A 13117-nucleotide genomic window follows, 5' to 3' on the forward strand; every position below is an offset into this window, starting at 1 on the left:
GAGAGATTGCCTCCTCTTATTATTCTTCATGATAAATTAGGGAGGAAGTCAAAGCATTGCTGTGTGTGGGTACCTACCAGGTCAGACCAAGGACATGTCCAGGAAGGATGGGGAAATTGGAAACTTTCAGAGGCAAGGAGAGAATTGAGTATAATTTGTTCTAGAACAAAAAGAACAATTGGTTTCAGAGGCTCATTGTAGGAGTTAATATCAATTTATTAGTGAGACAGTATCCGAGATGTATCTCAACCTTCAAGTCTGCTGGCCTTGAATCCCCTGCAGTATGATGCAGCCTGAAAAGCCCTTGGCAAAAGTTTTGGTTGCAAGACTTATGAGAATACTTTGCAAATAGTTTTTACTATAGATCCATGCATGAGCGTCCTTTCTCCTTAGCCCTCTGGATTTATTCAGTTAATTTGTTGTTAGAGTTGATATACGTGCCTGAGTTTTGATCATGAATTTCAATAGCTACAGGACATTTTTTTTCTTTTTTTTGCATAGAGTATGAGAAGAGATAGGGCACCTGCTCTTCTTCATCCATCCTCGCATTTCCTTGCTTTGATACCCTACTGCTCTGGAACACCCTTCTAAGTTATTTGACTTCTGGAAATTCTTCTTCTCTGGGGCCAGTGTCATTAGATATAGTATAATTTTCACAAATTATGTTTACTAGTTATCTAATTAATTAATTCAGTGATTGTAGTAGAATGTAAGAAGGAAAGTATTCTTTATAGAAAAACATGTTTTTATGTATGCAGAACATTGTAAGCTATTTTTCAGTGTCAAGTTAGAGTGTCTATTCATTTTTTCATTAAAATTCAATATAAAATTGAGATTCATAGGAACTAGGTGACATCCAAAACAAAACTATTCAAATGTGTGCAATTTATATTTATTCTTTACAGAAACCGAATTTAGTTAAAATGAGTTATACTAAATGGTCCAGTGTGCCCACATGTTTAAAATATTTTTCTTGAATTTGACAGGAAATTCCTACAGGAGGCCATTTAATGTGCGTGGTAATATTACACAATAGGCATAAAAATGGTAACAAATTCCCAAGAAGAGCAAAACATTTTGTTTTCTAAATGTTTTTAAAATTATGAGAATTTTATCTTGGCCTCCAAACAACAGAAACTTTTTAGGGTTATTCAATATGGCTTCCATGAATTTTATTGTTCATAATTTCTTTGGGTAAAAATCAAATAATCAACACAGTTCTATCCTATTTGCTTTAATGAAATTTCTCCCTGAAAGTTCAAATATACCTCAAGGGTTTTTAATTTGCATTAAAATTCGTTTTAACCTTTTTAAAAAAACCTTTTATTGATTCTTTGTGAGTTGCATGTCATGCACCACAGTGCTTTGCTCTTGCAACCTTTCCCTCTTGCAAACACACACACACACACACACACACACACACACACACACACACACAGACCCAAAACAAACAAAGCATAGACGACATCTCACTGTGGAAGCTGTAGTGTGTCACAGAGTGTCCCACTATATATATATCCCTTTGTACATACATATTCACTTGTAAGTGTTATTGCAATGAGCCATTGGTCTGGTTTGAGGTCTCTGGCTTCTGTGACACTATCAGGATTGGATCGTCTCTGGGACTCCTCCTGGTCATCCTGTTGTTGCCCTGTGTCGTGGAGAGCCTGTAGTTTTGGATCAGCAGGACTGGCCTTTTCAGGAGCACCGACTCTGCACAGATAATACAGATTTTGGGGTGGGATGATTTAGCTCCCTGGATCTGGGCCTGGGTGGTAGCTGAGCTGGACACTGCATTGGTTCTCTCTTATCCTCACCACCAGGGTGAGTGCTCCTGCAGTGCTCAAGCTAGACCACCCAATGCCACTATCAGTAGGAGGCAGGGGCAGCTCTCGGAGCTGGCTTACCTACACCCACACCTCTAGAGCCAGCCCCTTTGTGCTACCCATCCAAGGCATGGGGCCCACTCTCCCAAGTGCTGTTGCTGGGGATGAGCCTTGGCCATCAGGGTCAACTCCACTATGTTCCCTGGGTGAGGTGCAGGGTCTGCTCTCCAGAGTGCTGAAACCAGCTCACCTGCTCTCATAACCCCAAGGGGTCAGCTTTTACAACTGCCTCTGGTGGAGGAGGCTATCTTCCCATATCCATGCCACTTAATGGCAGAGGAGTGCTGGGGCCTACCCTTCCTCATTTACACCCTCAGGGCTGGCTCATCCATATCCTCTTGATCAGGGTCAGCCCTACTGTGCTGTGCAGGGAAGGTACAGGGCTCACTTTCCCAAGTGCTGCAGCCAGTGAGGGGCAGGGCCAGCTCACCCTCTCCTCTCCTCCTGGGGCCTGCTCTTCTGACTGTTGCAAATATCAAGAGGCAAGGGATGGGAGGGTATCACCCCTACACCCTGGAACTGTGCTATCTCAAGGTTGATTAGTGGTGGGGCCAGGTCTCCTATGCTTTCACTCTTGAGCCAGGTCCCCTGCACCCCCAGCATCTGGGGCAGCTCTGGTGTGCTGTCTAGGTGAGGTACAAGGCCTGCTATCCAGAGTGCTGTAGCTGGTGAGGGGCAGGGATAGCTCTTCAATGCTCATGACCCTGTGGGCACCTTTCCCAATTCATGTCCCCCAGGCCGTCTCATCCACACCACCCCTCTCACCAGGGTCAGCTTCACTGTGCTGCATGGGAGGAGGCATAGGGCCCTGTTCTTCCCTACTACTTCCACCAGTTTTCTAGAGCAATGCAGCCAGCGAGTGGTCAGTTCTATGCAGCCCTTTGACATCCTCATGGTCCCCAGGAGCTGCTCTAACCAAGGATATCCCATGTTCTCTATGACCCACCAACATCTATATATAGCCAAGCACCCAGACATGACCTTAGTAGCAGCTGTGGCTGGGATCTCACTATGGCCCCACATAGCGGGGCTGGCAGGTCCATCTCCCTTCACAATGCTCAAGCTGCTCCAGTTCTCTTTCTCTTCCATTTGTCCATCACATACTTGCATGATGTGGTAACTCCTACTGTAGGCTGACCACCTGGCTGCCCCACGTCCTCAGTCCACAGTGTGGGGCATGGGGGCAAGCAGGTATCTACAGCCCACCTGTGCTGTGTGCTAGAGGTCAGGTTTGTGGGTAGCATGGTGGTCAGCAGGTCTCTGTGTCATCTTCCTTCCTTGCTGCTGTGCTGTGGTAGTAGGTAGGACTCTGTGTGTCTATGGCTTACCTGTGCCATGCAAGGGCAGGACTGTGGGTGTTTTCCTCATCCCTCATTGTATGGCATAGCAGAATGTAGGTATCTCTCTTCCCCCTCCTTCACAGTGATGTCTGGATTTGGATTGATTTGACTTTCTTTTTAATTAATCATTCTATTCGTTTATATTTCAAATGATATATCCCTCTTCCCAGTTTCCCCTGTACCCCTCCAACCCATCCCTCTTCTCCCCTGTTCCCTTCCCCTTTGCTTCTATGAGGGTGCTCCTCTTCTCACTCACCCATTCCCACCTCACTTCTCCAGCATCTCCCTATGCTGGGGCATTGAGCCTCCATAGGACCAAGGGACTCCCTTCCCAGTAATGTCAGATAAGGTCATCCTCTGCTACATATGTATCTGAAGCTATGACTTTTATATGTTATTTCTTAAGCATAAACAGCTTTGGAACCAAGCCAGGCATCAAGCTAGGATGAACAAAGGACTGCCAACTGCTGTGCCCCTGACTAATATAAGAATACCACCATTAACTAGGTGTCCATTACCCATTGTCCTTTGCTCATTGTGAAGGGGAGAGTTACTAATTTCTTTGAAGACAGTGTTGGCAGTTTGAGATAATAAAATGTATGCTGTATTTACAGTCCTCACTTTTTTTTTTTACTGTAAGAAATACTATGGTTTTATCTCTAGAATAATGTCTTCATTTTATAGAAATAAAAAGAAGTTAGGTAAACTGTCCATCAGAAGTAGCAGTTCCTATGATACAATATCTTCAACAAACATTTGATGAGTACTTAACTGTTTTTGAATAATTGAAAAGTGATGAGAGCCATGTAAAGAACTTATAACCTTTGAGTGGATAAATGCAGAAAGGGAAAAATTGAGCAAAGCCATTAAATGTGAATGATGAACTCAGGGAATAATCTGGGGGTAACTTACTCACTTTACAGGGGTTCTGATTTTTCTTTAACAGGTGTTGAGCCCCTACTGTGTCCATGCCAGGTGGTGAGTGCTGGAGTGGTGACTTGGGGGACAGATGTGAACTTGTCACTTAGAAATACTGGCAGTGAAATAGGAATGAGGATCTCAGGCCTCTTGTTTTTGACAAACAACAGGTTGAAGGTTGAGGCTCAATCACATTATCAAGGAAGAGTTTGGGTTGAAGTTTTGTCTTCTGCTACTGTTTTTAATTCAGGCTAGGGGTGTCATGGCCAGAAATAATAACATCAAGTTCATCAGTGTGATGTTTCAGTACTGCTGTTGTCCCCTCTGCATAACACAGACACCACCAAGAGCACTGGTGGCAGTGAACACCTGCAGTCAACAAGAAGATGCCAGTCCTGCTGCCTCTGTACTTCCATTTCAAAGCAGTCTTGTGAAAACCAAACAAAAACTGAATAGACAGAAAGACACATAAGCTTAAAGCTTGGGGGCCTTAACTTTCAAAATGTTGGGTTTTTATTTTATTCCCAACTTCAGTAAAATTTGAAAAAGTAAGCATTTCAGTACCAACAACTGAGACATTCCTGTTCATCTATTTAGCACCATTTTTACCCATTATAACTACTGTCTGTGTCAGATACTTTTGAAGGTGCCCTAGAGACGTTTTGAAGTCTGCTTAAGATAAGATGGAGTTAGGGTAATTAATTTGTATAGCATGGTATTTTCAAGTACTTTGAGAAGAATTAAATGACTGACAATATTTTAGTATAGTATACAAAACCTCATGATCATCTCATTAGATACAGAAAAGCTAATGTCATGATAAAAGTCCTGAAGAGATTAGTGATGTAAAGGCTATACCTAAATATAATAAAGGCAGTTTACAAAAAGCCTATATCCAACATCAACTTAAATGGAGAGAATCTTAAAGCAATTCCACTAAAATCAGGAATATGACAAGGTTGTCCACTCTCTCCACATATATTTAGTATAGTACTTGAAGTTTTAGCTAGAGCAGGATTACTAAGGAAGAGTAAGAGAATACAAATTGGAAAGGAAGACATCAAATTATCTTTACTTGTATGTGATATAATAATATACATAAATGACCCTTAAAATTTCATTGGGGAACTTCTATAGCTGATAAATACTTTCAGCAAAGTAGCTGGAAACAAAATTAATTTATAAAAATCAGTATTCCTCTATATATAAATGACAAATGAACTGAGAAAGAAATAAGGGCAACAACACCATTCACAATAGCCTCAAATGTTATAAAATATCTTGGATTAACTCTAACCAAGCAAGTGAAAGACTTATATAATAAAAACTTTAAGTCTTTGAAGAAAAAAATTGAAAAAGATATCCGAAGACAGAAATATCTTCCATGCTCATAGATTTGTAGGATTAACATAGCAAAAATGGCCATCCTACCAAAAGTAATCTATTTTAATGCAATCCCAATCAAAATTCTAGTACAAATTTTCACAGGCTTTGAAAGGACAGCTCTCAGCTTTATATGAACAACAACAACGACAACAACAACAACTCCAGGATAGGTATAACAATCCTGAACAATAAAAGAGCTTCTGGAGGTCTCACCATCCCTGATTTCAGTTGTATTACAAAGAAATAGTAATAAAACCCATGCAGTTTTGGCATAAAAACAGACACATTAATCAATGGAATCAAATTAAAGATCAAGACATAAATCCTCATACTTATAGATACCTGATTTTTTTAAATAAAGAAGCCAGAAATGCACACTGACAAAAAGATAGCATCTTCAACAAATGAGTGCTGGCTAAAGTGTATGCCTTCAAGTAGAAAGTTCAAATAGACCTGTATCTATCACCCTGCACAAAATCAAGTGCAAGTGGATCAAAGACCTCAACAAAAAACCAGATACACTGAACTTGATAGAAGAGAAAGTGAGAAATAGCCTTGAGATAGTTGTTGGTACAGGAAACAATTTTCTGAACGAAACACTGATAAAGCAAGCACTAAGATTAACAATTAATAAATGTGGCTTTATGAAACCTAAAGGTTTCTGTAATGCAAAGGACCATAATTTGAACAAAGTGGCAGCCTACAAAATGGGACAAATTTCCCCCCAACTAACTCCCCAACTGATAGAGGACTAATATCCAAAGTACATAGAGAACTTGAGAAACCAGATACCCAAACCCCAGACAATCCAATTTAAAAATAGTGTACACATCTAAATAGAGAATTCTCAATAAAGAAAACTCAAATGTCTGAAAAACATTTACATGTTTAACATCCTAAGCCATTGGGAAATGCAAGCCAAAGCTATGTCTTCATTCCATCTTATACATGTCAGAAAGACTAAGATCAATGACAACTCATGTAGTTGAGGATGTAGAATAAGGAATCATTCATCTATTGCTGGTAGGACAGCAAACATATACACTATATCACTATCAAAACCAATATGTCAGTTTCGCAGAAAGTTGGGAATTGATCTACTTCAAGATACTAACTACTCTTGGGCATATACCCAAAGGACACTTTACCCAACCCAAGGCCACTTGCTCAACCATGTTCATTGCTGCTCTATTCATAATAGCCAGAAACTAAAAACAACCTAGATTCCCTTCAACAGAATGGGTAAGCAAAGTGTGGTACATTTACACAATAAAGTATTATTTAACTGATAACAAAAATAACATCATGAAATTTGCAGTCAGACAGATGGAACTAGACAAAAATATCATTCTAAATGAAGTAACCCAGACCCAGAGAAATACATATGGCACATATTCACTTATATTCACTATTAAGTAAATACTGATAAGCAAGCTACAATAAGTAGACCCAGAGAAGTTAGGAACAGAGGAAGGGGACTAATCAGGGGACATGGATCTCCCAGAGGGTAAAAGAGAATCAATTTTATAGGTGAACTTGGGGTGGGATGAGAGAAACAGGTGCAGAAGCTTGTGGGTAGGTTGGGATTAAGGAAGGGTACTTGGGGAGAGACAGAACTGAATGACATTTGAAGGGTGGTTTAGAAACCTAGTGCACTGGAAATGTCCTCAAATGTAAGAAGATGATCCAAATGAGGTCTCCAAACAATGAGGGAGATGAAGTCCCAACTGGCCATCTTTTGTCATCAAAGTAAGCGTCCAATACAGGGACTGGATACTATTCCATTGAGTTTTTGAGAAAAGTGGTACAATGGAAATCCTCAAATAACCCAGGCTGTTGCCAAGACAATAGGTTGTTACCCACAAACTGATAGCAAGGCTCCATTGCTGAAAACAATACCCACATCATTCACTGAACGTGGAGAGGGCAAGAAGTTGTCTGCTTAGGATCTTTACCCCCATGTCTGATGTCTTTGGCCCAGGAAGGTACTCTGTATGCTACCAAAAGAGAAAAACAAACACAATCTCACCCTAAAGACATTTGATCTATAATCTGTAACATATGCTTGGACAATGTTACCACAAAACTTGTGCAACTGACCAAACAATGTCAGATTTTATGTCAGGCTCACTCAGTAGGATGGAGCCCATAGCCAACACTGCTTGAGTGACCAATATCCAGAGACTAGGTAGCCTAAAGACCGAAGGTAAATCCAAAAACTACTGATTTAAAAAGATAGCGATAAACTGACTTCTAATGATATTCAGCTATAGTCATAGATCAGTACCAGCTATCATCAGAGAAGTGTGGAAAAAATCAGAGATGCACAGACAGACCTAACACAGATAACATTTATAGCTATAAATGATATGTCTACATCAAACCCCTCCCATCAGAGCTAGGGAACATCACAGAAGAGGAGGAAGAAAGAGTTTAAGAGCCACAGGGTATGGGGGACACCAGAAGAATAAAGCCCTCTAAATCAACTGAGCAAAGCTTGTATAAACTCACACAGAGACTGGAGTAGCAAGCACGGGATGACATGGGTCTGCACCAGGTCCTCTACATACAGATTATAGTTCAAGTACATTTTTGTGGAACTCCTAAGTAAGTGAATGAGTGGCTCTCTGACTCTTGGGCTTTCTCTTGGAACTCCTCTATTTTCCTAGTGCCTTGCCTTTGTCCAACTTCGATATAATGGTTTTTGTTTTGTATTAGCATATAATATATGTTGGTTGTTATCTCTTAGAAATCTGTTCTGTTCTGTTCTAATGAGAGACAAGGAATAGATCAGATGGGAGGGGAAGTGGGGAAAAACTGGGAAGAGTAGAGGGAGGGGAAACTGTAATCAGGATATATTGTATGAAAAAATAATCTATTCTTAATAAAAGAGCCATAGGGAAAGAACAACACCGACAATGTCCGTCATTTCTGCCCCTTTCCAGAGTGTAGAAAACACAACTGAAGTGTATTCTGGTAGATGTAGTTACCACGGATCTATAGATTCTATGGTCATGAGAAGGTTACATTATATCATATTATTCATGGATCAATTGGGACCCAGAAATTTAAACAGTAATACAAACACGGAAAGGCTAATATAAAGAAATAAGGATTGTCTGCTTTGTTAGTCTTTTCCTGAGTCTCTTACTATTTAATTTTGTTTGCCTGGTCTCCATGCCTCTTTTAATCCTTGGTTCTCACATTTGACACCTTACTATATTACTTACCTTATATGGTAATCATTTCTGTTTTCTCTTACATTATCAGTGGAGAAATTGAATTCTCTACTGAGTCTTAAGAAGAAAGGAAGCTCTGTGTGGGCGGGGTCAGCTTCAATACCAATGAGGATGTCCTAGAAGGCAACTTCAGCAGCTTTGGTCCTATACCAGAGGTTTCAATACGAGGGAGAGAAAGCAATCCTGGAGCTTTGGATTCAGCAGTGTTCTAGAGTCTTTTGCTGTGATAAAATACACTGGCCAAAGTAACTTAAGGAGAGCAAAATATATATCTGGTTTAAAGTTCCAGGTCACCTTCCTATTGCAATTAGTAATCACGATAAACTCCCACAGACATGTCCACTGACGAACCAGACAAAGTCAGTTATTTAAATGAGACTGCTTTTTTTTTTTTTAGGTGATTTTAGGCTGTGTCAAGTTGACAATTAATGCTAACTTTACCAACTTAGAGCATACCTCAGATGTCATCAGTACCTTGAATGGAGAGTCCCTGTATAGATGTCAGAGTCATACAAATCACACAGTCATGTCTTCTTGGGATACCAGAGGTGGGGACCAGGCCTATGAGTGTGTATAGAATGACAATGAACTTGGATGCTATAGATATGGATGGTTTACAGACACAGTTCTGGAGTCCACAATGGTTATGACTGTTACTCAAAAAGGCAATTACAGAAACAATTACAGCAACTGGGCTGTGGCATGTACTCTTAATGTAAATACATGGTGGGTACCACTCCTGATCCAGGATTGTCCTTTCAAATGTCAGTACTTTTAAAGTGTTTTGGAGCTGTGCTGAACTCTTTGTTTCAATACATCAAGTTCTTTTTTTTTTTTTTAATCTGAGCTCCTCAGGTAGCTTGTTAAATGCTTTTAGAAAGCTCCATGTGCTCTTTATACACCTTTAAAAAAATCCCCATCCAAAGACAAATTCTGAGATATTTGTAGAGACTTAATATTTATTCATTTACCAGAACATTTGTTTGACCTCTTAGAATTATTACTCTGTCAAAGAAAAGTTTGACCAGGCTGATGCTTTTAAAATTGATATATGTCTAGAAACAATAAAAAAAGGCTTGTGCACCATGGTTATTATTGGCAGAAAGTAAAGTCATCTCTGAATGTACCTACAGTGAATCTGCTCTGGGAACAAGAGATACTTCTTGCTTGTGATTACCATCCTGATTATATCAAAATGCTTCTTTAGAATATTGGTAAATGTCACATTTTAACTTTGGAAGATATTCTGTCATGTCTTAAACAAGGAATGAAAAGACAAGCAATTACTCAGGAGTAAAGGACACTCTAAATAATATAGGGATAACAGATATTGGAAGCTGACTGTCTTAGTCAGAGTTTCTATTCCTGAACAAACATCATGACCAAGAAGCAGTTGGGGAGAAAAGGGTTTATTCAGCTTACACTTCCATACTGATGTTCATCACTGAAGGAAGTCAGGACTGGAACTCAAGCAGGTCAGAAAGCAGGAGCTGATGCAGAGGCCATGGAGGGATGTTCTTTAATGGCTTGCTTGTGTCCCCTGGCTTGCTCAGCCTGCTTTCTTATAGAAACAAGACTACCAGCCCAGAGATGGTCCCACCCACAAGGGGTCTTTCCCCCTTGATCACTAATTGAGAAAATGCCTTACAGTTGGCTCTCATGGAGGCATTTCCCCAACTGAAGCTCCTTTCTCTGTGATAACTCCAGCCTGTGTCAAGTTGACACAAAACTAGCCAGTACACTGACTCTTCTCCCAGGGCTAAGCAAGGCATTCAGAAAGAAAACACATTTGGAAGACAGATGATAAGATTCAAACCCTGCTGGAAAGGATGCTGCTGTGGTGCCCAGATGGTGGAGGTCTTGTTGAAGTGCAGTCAAGGACTACATGCCTTTGTGGAACAGGAAGATGCTATGTTGAAGAAGTTTGGAGAAGGTAGCTGCTGAAAATTTGTCATGAGTTGATATGAGAAGCTTCTCAGAGGATTTCCTACCTGTACTTCAGGTTATTGAGATTAAAAACTGATGAAGAGCACAACCAGGAACCAGAAATGAAGCTCTTCCTGCTTCTCTCTGGTGCGCTCAATAGACAAGGCTTAACACCAAACCAGGTAGAGAGGAGAAATGTTTGCATGTATTAAGAGGAAATGAAGGTATATTGGCAACAGAGAAGCATGGATATAACTAGTACAAATGCCTAAAACAGCCACCACCAGCTATGAAGAAAACAGGCAGATACTATAAAGACTAGAGACAAAGTTGGAAAAGAAAAAGCCATACAACATGGTGGTGTACCTTGAGAGGAAGTCACTAAGGAGGTAAGAGTGAGTAGCAAGGCAGTGAACTGACCACTGAAGACTGTGCTCGACTGTGCAAATCGAGTATCATCTTCCCGATGTGCAAATATCTGAAAACTAACCAGGGAAGGAAGGTGAAGCTCTGTAGGACGCTTCAGTACACTGACTAGATCAGCTGCAGAGCACATGCAGGAAGAGAACATAGCAACACAAATCATACAATGAGAGCAAATATACAGCAGTAACCATGAGGTTTGAAAACAAAAATATGATAATGCTACTAATCTCAGAGGATCAGATATTAACACACACACTCACATTCGTACATACATACAGAAACAGAGAAGTTAGGGGATGTAACAAGGATACTAACAGAGTCAAAAGGCAATAAATTATAAAATATAAATTAAAAAGCAAGCCCTCATAAAACATAAAGAGCTATTCACCCATAGAAATAAATATATCAATGGAACATTACTTTATAAAAAATGGCACCACAATAACTGAAATTTTTTGTTTAATAACATACAATAAAACCTGTGTAAATGAAGGTTTTTATCATGTTTAAGGTGAGGGTTCTATTTCAATACTGAAGAGATCCATTAAAAGAAAATTAGGGACTGGAGAGATGGTTCAATAGTTAAAGTGCTTCTTGTGTAAGCCAGAAGGTCCGAGCTTGCTCCCAACAGCCCATGTAAAATGGAAAGAATGAAATAAATACACAAAGATGACCTCTAACCTCCATGTGTCCCATGGCACACACATGTCCACAATCATGTGCTCTCTCTCTTTCTCTCTCTCTCTCTCTCTCTCTCTCTCTCTCTCTCTTTTGTCTAATAAAGACAATGTAGAATAAAATAAAAGTAGTCACTCAAATTTTCTAGAATGAAACCTATGTTCAAAGACCATGTGCAAAGCATAAGCCTTAATGTTTCAATCCACTGCTGAACATGCTCAGGAGAAAGCAGAGGAATGTTTCTAGTGTGTATGAAAACCTCAAAGCAGTCAGAAACAGAAATATTTCTACAGATTTAAAGATGAGAGGAATTTGGTACCCCTAAGAAAACAAGAGGAGAAAGTAAAACACCTCATGAAAAGCAAACATATTAAAGAGGAAACTAAAGCTTCAACAGTGGGCTGAAAGATAAGTTAAACAAATCTCCCAATAAGTGGAATAAAGAGGGAAAACCTTGTAAATAACAACAAACAAACAAACAAACAAACAAAAAACCTGACAATAAGAGAAAGAAGAGATTATTGGGAGTCAGGGCCTGGACTCCTCTAAAGGGAAAAGGCATTGCTCCAAGCTACCAGACATCTTATATTCCTTTGGAAAAACAAAGCTTTTATTTCCCCCGGTAATCGGCTAAGGGACACTTTGTTGTTGGTGGTGTTCTTATATCAGTCAGGGGCAGAGCAGATCACAATCCTTTGCTCATCTTAGCTTGATGCCTGGCTTGGTAACCAAAGCTGCCTTATGCCTAGGACTCATAAAAATCAAATTAGATGAATCAAATCAAATAAAACAAAATAAAATCCAAGTAGTGCAGTGTGGGAGGAGAAAGACACCATGCTACCCATAGACCTGACCTCCAGTGCAAGGTACAGGTATTCCATAGATACCTGGCTGCCACCCATGCCACTCTGCACAGATGGAAGATGTCACCTGGGGCCCCCACAAGCCATGTGGCCAGCTTGCAGAGAGAGCCACCACAATGTGCAATTATGTCATGGACAGATTGGAGAGAACAAGATGTAGAGTAACTTGAGCATTATGAAGAGAGCTGGAACTGAAGACTCAAGGGTAGAAAGGAGTAGCCTGTTGTGAGTAGCCAGCCCTGCTACCTGGGGCCATGGTGAGATTCCAGCCTGAGCAGCTGCTGAGGACCAGGTCTGGGTCCTTGGCTAATACAGTGGCAGGAGATGGTATAGATGTCCATGTCTCACAATACCACTAGACAATATGGGGATATCACTGGTTGGGGCAGCCACTGAGGACCACGTGGATATCTAAGGGGTTGTGCAGAATTGGTCCCATCCCTCACTAGCTGTGG

General features: G+C 40.4%; 1 non-coding gene across 1 annotated transcript; it reads left to right on the forward strand.

Moving 5' to 3' along the window:
* The first annotated feature begins 12414 nt into the window (after window positions 1–12414).
* LOC115487525 lies at window positions 12415–12557 on the forward strand. Its single transcript, XR_003949092.1, has one exon. It is a non-coding gene; the product is annotated as a small nucleolar RNA SNORA48 (small nucleolar RNA).
* Window positions 12558–13117: the final 560 nt, after the last annotated feature.

The sequence above is a fragment of the Mus musculus genome, chromosome 10 (genome assembly GCF_000001635.26).
Source record: "Mus musculus strain C57BL/6J chromosome 10, GRCm38.p6 C57BL/6J".
NCBI lineage: Eukaryota > Metazoa > Chordata > Mammalia > Rodentia > Muridae > Mus > Mus musculus.